Raw genomic sequence first — 8,961 nt, forward strand, 5'->3', positions numbered from 1 at the left:
AAAAGCATTGTTTGATATGTATGCAGATAATTTCTCATCAGTGTCATAATTTAAAAGTCTTACCAACATTTTTTCAAAAGATTTTATATATCTTAATGAAATTAAGTATTGAATTTTATGCAAATTAAATCGTGATTTTTTTTCCCATACTACTCTGTGTTTTATTTTTCTCATCATAAATTTCATAAAGATTATCCCTGTGTGCACTGAAACATTATCAAGATTTGATAGAGGATGAGAAACCCTGGCTTAAATAAACTTTTTATAGATATCAAAAACATCCTCAGACTGTTGTGCACCATCTATTGCTTTAAGCTTTGTAAAGGCAAGTTATGTGCCTACTTCATCATTATATCCTCATTTCTTTGGTGACCAGCCCCATAAATGTGTGCTAAAAGAATGAGTAAATTATAAAGATAGAAAAGGACAGTCACTTTCATTCAAAAATAAAAAATTTAAACTTCAGCAACTTTGTTATTAATAGGAAAAACTTTCAGATTCTGTTAGGGGAATTCTTTTTATCTTCTAAGGAACACTTAGAATAAGAATCCACATTAATTGACGAGGAAGAAGGATTCTGAGCAAAGAGCAATGGTTAGGGGTAATGTCAGCTCTGATCCTTCAGATGTCTCCTTAACTTGTCCTCCTATCTAACTCCCAACTTTCTCTCTTTCCTAGTCTGATCCCTAAAAAATGACTGTGGAAAGTTTTCCTCTTTAAAATAAAAATAAATTTGCCAAAACTGGTTTGGCTCAGTGGATGGAGCGTCGGCCTGCAGACTGAAGGGTCCCAGGTTCGATTCCAGTCAAGGGCATGTACCTGGGTTGCGGGCACATCCCCCATAGATGTTCAAGAGGCAGCTGATCGATGTTTCTCTCTCATCAATGTTTCTGACTCTCTGTCTCTCTCCCTTCCTCTCTGTAAAAAAAAAATCAATATATATTTAAAAAATAAATAAATTTAATTAACTCTTTTTAATATGTGAGTCCTTAAAATATTTTTTCCAAAATCAGTGACCACCTATAAAGAAAGGTTTCCTCCTCTTATTACAATGTTTCTCACAAAGGTTTCTACCCTTCTTCAGTGGCATTGCCCACTCGGTCAACTTCTTTGCTAAATTTTCCCAAGTCAAAATATGTTCCTATATTTATAAATCATAGTAGGTAAAATAAAAAGAGACCAAAAATCAGAAAATATTTACCAAGTGTTTAGGGCAAGAGTCATAGCAAAGCATCCAGTTAATAATGTATCACTAAATACGTTTACCAAACTTCCTGGTATGCCTACCACCTTCACCACAAGCAATCAAAATCAGAAACTGAAGCACCCTTAGGTATTTTCTAAGTAGCATCCACCCAGAAGTAAAAGATAGATGTCAGGAACATGTGATTTTTGACATCAGGTAAAGTTTTCTACAGGAATAAAAGAAAAGCAATAAACAAATACACAAGGGAGCAGAAGTGGGAAAATGAATTGGCTTTGAATTTAAGGGCAAAGTCATTTACCATCCCACCCACTCACATGCACCATATTTAAATAGTTGGAAAGTTTCATTTATTACATGATTAATTAGCACTCTGCCTAAAATCTATGGCCCACTATATCTCATAGCAGTATGTTGATGTAAGAAATGTCCAAACCTGTAGAGAGTTTTTATAAAATTTAGTTGAGCCAAATTGATGACAATACCGAGAAGCAAGATCTCAAATACTCCAGAGAAGGACAGTTTTGTAGTTTCTTTTATACATTTGGAATTAAGGAGGGGGAGGGAGGAATGTTACCAAGGTTACATGAAGATGGTAGAAAGCAAGGCAGGGTGGGGATTAAATGACAGAATATTTAACAAGATTATGTGCTCTGTTGAGGGTGGTTATACTTCCCAGGGGTCTGAAAAAGGCATTTTAAAGGTGTGTTAACCTAGATGCACAAAAACAATGGACAGGGCTTGTTTAAGGCAAAGATAAACCCTTTATTTTTTTTTAACATTGGATAATCCTATATAATAAAAGCCTAATATGCCAGGTGTGGAACTATTTGTTCGACCAGTCACTATGATGTGCACAGACCACCCAGGGGACAGATGCTTTGATCGCTAGGTTAGCTTGCTGCTGGGGTCCGGCAGATCGGCACTGGGCAAGATGGGCAGGACACGTCCGGGAGCCCTCCCACTGTCCCTCCCCGGCCCTGATCGTGCACCGGTGGGGTCCTTTGGCCTGGCCTGCGCCCTCTCACAATCCGGGACCTCTGGGGGGATGTCAGAAAGCCAGTTTTGGCCCGATCCCTGCAAACCAGGCTGGGGGACCCCACTGGTGCATGAATCTGTGCATCAGGCCTCTAGTTTTATATAAAACAAGCAAATACAGAATCTGAAACTTTTCTCAAAGGCTGAGCAAGACATGAATGATCTTTTAATGTCACGTTAAAAAAAAAACAAACCATTAAATACTTTATCACACAGAGGGGGCCCAGAAGAGGGGGAAGAGTTGTCCCTGTACTCAAGGAGTGGAGATTTGGCCTGTCGAAAAGTCAGGTGAATTTAGCCACTGGATACTCAGGACTTGCAGCTGAGAAATCCTAGACTTGAAGAGTTACAGAGAAGCCCAGACCCAGGGACACCATGAGGAGGCAGCTGTGCGGGGGCCTGGGCCCACCTTAATTTCATACAGATAATTCCATGCAGGTTTCATATATATACTAGAGGCCTGGTGGGTGCACAGATTTGTGTGCCAGTGGGGTCCCTCAGCCTGGTCTGGGCCTTCTCATAATCCAAGAGCCCTCAGGGGATTATGTAGTGAGAGAAGGGACAGGCAGCCAGGGAGGGGCCTGGGCCAGGCACTGAGCCACTCCCGCTCAGCCCAGCCCCACTGCACCTGCCTTTCATAGCACTGCCGTGGAGGCGGAAGAGGCTCATGCAGCCACAGCTGCGCTTGCCAGCCGTGAGCTCTTGCCAACCTTGAGCCTGGTGTCTGGCACCCATCTGTCAGCTGAGCTGTGCTTCCACTGTGGGAGTGCACTCCTGCATTGAGCATCTGCCCCCGGGTGGTCAGTGTGCATCATAGCTTCCAGCTGGTCGGCTGGCCATCCAGTTGCTTAGGCTTTTATACATATAGATGAATATATACGTACACATATATACTTTATTTATATGTAAATGTTTATATCCATCTGTACACATATACATATATTCACATTCGCACATACACACACATAAGTATACACACATGTTTTCGCAGAAAGAAGTCTTGCCACAATTTAGCTTTTTAGGGACAGTGAAACTAACCATGCAGTATCTTATTCCACCAATCCCAGAAAATCAAGCGTGGTGCTTTAAAAAATGCAATTTCAACATTCACTGCCTTTCTTCCTTTTTTAAAAAAGGATTAACAATACTTTTCTTCCAAAGTTGAGGGACTTAACTCCATTTGATTGCACCTCTGCAAGGTGTAAAAATGTCTGAAGTAGACTAGAAAACGATGCCATGATGACATGGCTGCATGTCACTGTCCCAACGTCATCATTTCCACAGCCTGGCCGTCTATGGTGACTGCTACCTGCTGTCCTGGTGTCCCCAGGGGCCATGGCCACCTGCACCGGCCCGTTGCCTTGGGTGAGGCTGGTTACCCAAGGGATTGCAGGTCCACAGTCTGGTACACGCTCACAGGGATCTGGACCAGTCCGTTAGCGGCTTGGACTCCAGCAAGTGCTGCAACGGCTGCTGCGGTTTCCCCAGACAGGACGATGTGTCCCCCACTTTGCAAGGTGGCTTCGGCCAATGTGGCGACAGCTTCACTGTTGCGCGCCATGGTGACAGTAGCTCCCTGTTGCATCTCCTGAGAAGCTGCCACTGCCTGTGTGGCCTCTGAAGCTTGCACCCTCTGGATGGTCATCTCACCTCCTTGTAACGTGGCCCAGTTTTGTCCCACCTCCCCATCTGCCACAGCAGAATAATTCACTTGGTCAACAGTGTCTGTGGTTGGCAATTCTGAAGCATCAGCCAACGTTGCTACTGTTGCCCCTGTGCCAACCTGGATAAGTGAGACAGTGCCATCGGGGTTACTGAAGGTCTGGACTACGGCCTCTGATGGAACAAGATGGGCTACACTCTGTGTGGTTGCAGCCTCTGCTTGTGTTTGCTGATCTTCAAAAGCGCATAAAAGGTCCTCCCGCCCGTGCTGTTTATAACAGTTTATAACTATGGACCGCAGTGCTTGGGTCCATGAAACCCTCTGCTTTTGCTCTTCCGTGCGGACATCCCTCCGGACATTGGCCCACGGGATGTCTTCAGGCCACCAGGTGGGCTTGCAGCTTTCTTTGCCCCAGCCTGGTTTTCCCCGACCCGTGGCGTGCTTGAGCATCTCTGGGATGAATGCCCGCAGCTGGGCCTGGGTCATTTGGTTCACAGAGACTGGCATCCCGTCGCTGGTGAGAGGCGGCAGCTCCGAGTTACCCTCCTGCAGCCCCGGGGCGCATTGGGCCAGGGCGGACTCCAGGTCCCCCAGGATCGCGCTCTGGTACTTACGCACCACGTGCTCCAGTGGTGCTGCCCCAAATACTTTAAAGACCGGTTTGGGTTGGGAGGGTGAGATGCAGAGCACAACAGCTTGCTGCCCCACTCGAGTAGTATACTCATCCAATGTGGCTCGAAGTTTGCGAAGCATGCGTGTTTGCTGTCTCTTCCGGATGGATGGATTCCGCTCAAACACGTGAGGCCGTTTCCGTTTCTGCCCTGTTGCCACAGCAGCGGTGGCAGCCATTCCCTCGGGCCCTGCAGCAGTTAGATGGGCTGTTACCTCGTCAGCGGCTGCGGAGCTGAGTATGTCGGAATCACCATAAGAGGGGTCCTCTGGAGACGGAGGCGAGTCTTCATCAGCATTCCACATACTGTGATCCGTGCAGGTGGCCACAGGGACCTGCTGTACTACTTGGGCCGCCGCGCGGGTTTGGGTGGTAACCATGTGTTCGGTTTGGGTCACTCCGTGCTCTTCCCTGTAGATCTACTCCGAGCGGCTGCGCTGCTGTGAGTGTAATGCCGTGGAGACTCCAAAGATAAACCTTTTAATAAACAAATTATATGCCTGGGGCATGACGAGCCACCCACCCACCATAATCTGCTCAGATAGGGATTTAGGATCAAATTACCCTTTAAGTTACTTTTAGTTAGATTTATTATAGAGCCCCTTTTTTATCCACCAAGTGGATAAAATGGTATGCCTCCTTAGGGAAAATCTAGGTGGATTTAGCAAAGCAAAATCTACCACAATCAATTATACATATCTATGTGGTTAATCTGTTTTTAATTGAGCTCCATTGCTGTCATATATTTAATTTAAAAATGAGAATAGGTACAAACACCATGATTGTTTACAACACAAATATTATGCAGCTTGGAGTTTTAGAAGATCCACTGGCAAGACTTAAAGCTAAAGTGTTTAATTTTCAGACTTATTATTTTCTTTACACTTTTGTTCATGATTTCTTTGCTTTCTGAATGTCACAAATCCAGCTATTTAGCTCATGCAACATGGCAGCTGAATGGACATACCATTAAGTTTTTATTAAAAAGAGATTCTTTCTTGTTTCTATTTATTTCTCCACTAAACAAAAGGCAATTTCACACTTGCCTTTTGATTACTGAAGGAATTCTTTAGTATTTTATTGAAAAAAGTAGGCTGTAATTTCTTTTCATGCACAAGTCTATTTTTATCTTTCTCCCACATAAAAGGTATATCACAAGAAAAAAAAAACCCTAATTTATTTTTGAGGGATTACTAATGTTGAAAATGTTGATATAAGAACTTCCAAACCTGTGGAGAATTTTTGTAAGCATTTACTTGAGTCTATTTGAGCCAAACAGATGACATGCCTGGAAGCAAGATTTCAAATGCTCCAGAGAAAGACAGTTTTACAGTTTTCTTTTATGCGTTTGGAATTAAGGAGAGAACTAAGGAAGATTACAAAAAAGTGAGAGGAAGCACAGCAGGGAACAGGAAGGGGGAGGGGTTTCTATGATTACATCAAGCATGTCAAACTCGCAGCCCACAGGCCACATGAGGCCCACAACAAATATTTTTGTGGCCCAGCCAATATAATGGCATGGAAAAATGTTTCAATAAAAATTTCATAACTTAAGTTTTACAATATCCTGTTATACATAATCCTATATAATAAAAGGCTAATATGCAAATCAACCGAACAGCAGAACGACCAGTCACTATAAGGCAGATGCTCAATGCAGGAGCTGCCCCTGGTGGTCACTGCGCTCCCACAGGGGTAACGTCGCTCAGCCAGAAGCCCAGCTCATGGCTGGCAAGTGCAGCAGCAGTGGCTGATCCTCTCCCAGCCCCACAGCAGCGCTAAGGATGTCTGACTGATGGCTTAGGCGCACTCCCCCCGGGGACATACCCTGAGGGCTCCCAGACTGTGAGAGGGCGCAGGCCGGGCTGAGGGACCCCCTCCCCCGAGTGCATGAGTTTTATGTACTGGGCCTCTAGTCTATAATAATAAAAGGGCAATATGTTAATTAGACCGGACGTCTTCCAGACATCATTCCAGATGTCCTTCCTGACAAAACAGGGGCCAGAGGGAAGCCAGCCAGGTCCTGGGTGCCTGCAGGCAGCCTGGGGGAAGCTAGCCGGGTCCCGGGGGAAGCCAGCCCGGGTCCCAGCTGCCTGCTGGCGGCCTGGAGAAGCCAGCCTGGGTCCCAGATGCCTGCCAGCAGCAAGAGGAGGGAAGCTTGGGTCTCGGGTGCTGGAGGGAAGCAGGTGCCGGCAGCCGGGGGAAGGAAGGCCTACTCTTGCATGAATTTTCATGCATCAGGCCTCTAGTTATTAATAACGAACTACAGCGTTCACTAATGACTGATCACTATAATCGTGTTGCATTCATTTCCCTTACGTGCCTTATGCACAGGTGCACCATTTCTCTCCACTAATACTAACAGCAAATATTTTAGCAGCTGATTGCCACATCATTAGTCTTGAACTGACTTGTTTGGTGTGTGCAACAGGAAATATTTTGCTTTTGGAGAACAAGAAAGATAGGTTTATTTGCATTGCGCTTATTAATTTGTGTCTGGTAAATTAATGTTCAAGAAAAAATATTGATTTTTATTAAAATGTTCTATTATTTTATGTTAACGATTACTCATTTATTTCAGCCCTTTGTATTCAGCATGTCTCTATCTAAATAAACCTACATTTCTATGAAAATTGAACCTTTTGGGGTTTTTTTGTGGCGTACATAAACTTAAACCTTGTTTATTTGGCCCGTGTTAGCCTTTGAGTTTGACATGCTTGGATTATCAGATGACTATGCCTTAAAGGGGTCTGAACAGAGAATGACTCTGGAATTTCAAAGGTGTGTTAATCTAGATGCCCAAGAACAAACTAAATGTCCTTATTTTTTTTTTTAAAAAATAGCTAATTTATCTATCATTTTCTCCAACAGCTTATAAGATTCCCCCAAAAAAGAAGAAAATAATGATATGTGCAGAAAACAGTTACCCTTGGCCATTCTCAAATAGCTTGAAAATATAGCTAAAATCAAGAAAGATCAGCACTATTTACATGATAAGTCTAATAAATGTGATATTAAAGGTAAAGAAAGCCTAAGACTTAAAAGTGTAGGCAAACATATTACTTTTTTTAATTTCTCATCCTAAAATAATATGCAGTTACCTGATGACTCCAGCTCAGTGAATAGTTTATTCGTTTTTAAAATTCCCCAAATTCCTATTTATTTTGCTAAATTTCACTGGCTGTGTATTTGTGTAACATTATAATACAACAGAGGCTGCTAGAGCAGGAAGGCTTTCAGAACTGACTGTTGAACGTATGTGTCAGGCAAATCGATGTCTCTGATACTTAATATGCTGGAAGTCTTAAGAGATTTGCTCAAGGTCACAGCTCCTTAGTGACCAAAGCAGGACTGGTCCAGCCTCGGAAGTACTGGTTCAGTGGCAAGTGCTCCTTCATTCCTGCTGCTTAGTTAGCCTGGGAGAGTTGGGGAAGAGAGGTGTCAATTGTCATAGCTCTACTACCGAGGACAAATATTGCATCACTTAATCAGAATGCAGTCCTTCATTGAGAAAAATCTCAAAGTGACATCTAGCAAAATACCCAGTCTCTATGGAGAAATTTAATTAAACTTTATACCAGCACAAATATTGTGAGGGAAAACAACTCTACTCCTCTGACATTTTTGCAAGTAGATTTAGTGGAATCCATTCTGTTTACTTTTACTGACATTTGTTTTTCAGTCAATTATCCCACGTGGTTATTTTTTTTCCCTCTCCTAATTTATTGCTAGCAATTTAGCCATAAGAATAAATACAAGTAATTTCTTTGGTACAAACACCAGAGCTAAGATTAACGAGAGTTGAAGAAAATAAACACTCATTTACCTCCCCGTTTCTATTCCTCATAGTTCTGGTTTACTTATAAATCAGACCATTGGCAACACCAGAATCCAACTAGGAAGGATTTAACCTCAAATGCATCAGAGGTTTCTACACATATAGCCCTTGTTAACATAAAAACATTCAAACCTGTAAAGAATTTTTGTGAATTTATTTGAGCCAAACTGTCTACAATTGTTGGGAAGCAGAACCTCAACGAATTGAGATAATGCTCTGAAAAATGGATAAAGCTCCTACATTGAGTGTCTGCCCCCTGGTGGTCAGTGCACATCATAGCAGCTGGTCGTTCTGCCGTTCAGTTGATTTGCATATTAGGATTTTATTATATACTAGTAGCCCAGTGCATTAAATTTGTGCACATTAAAAGGGAATTAATGGCCCTAACAGGTTTGGCTCAGTGGATAGAGCATCGGCCTGCGGACTCAAGGGTCCCAGGTTCGATTCCGGTCAAGGGCATGTACCTTGGTTGTGGGCACATCCCCAGTGGAGAGTGTGCAGGAGGCAGCTGATCGATGTTTCTCTCTCATCAATGTTTCTAACTCTCT

At 43.2% G+C, this 8,961-nt stretch overlaps 1 pseudogene; it reads right to left on the reverse strand.

Moving 5' to 3' along the window:
- Positions 1–3,497: 3,497 nt before the first annotated feature.
- LOC102244377 overlaps positions 3,498–8,961 on the reverse strand; it is a 30,957-nt pseudogene continuing 25,493 nt past the window's right edge.

The sequence above is a fragment of the Myotis brandtii genome, unplaced genomic scaffold (genome assembly GCF_000412655.1).
Source record: "Myotis brandtii unplaced genomic scaffold, ASM41265v1 scaffold562, whole genome shotgun sequence".
NCBI classification, from domain to species: Eukaryota; Metazoa; Chordata; class Mammalia; order Chiroptera; family Vespertilionidae; genus Myotis; species Myotis brandtii.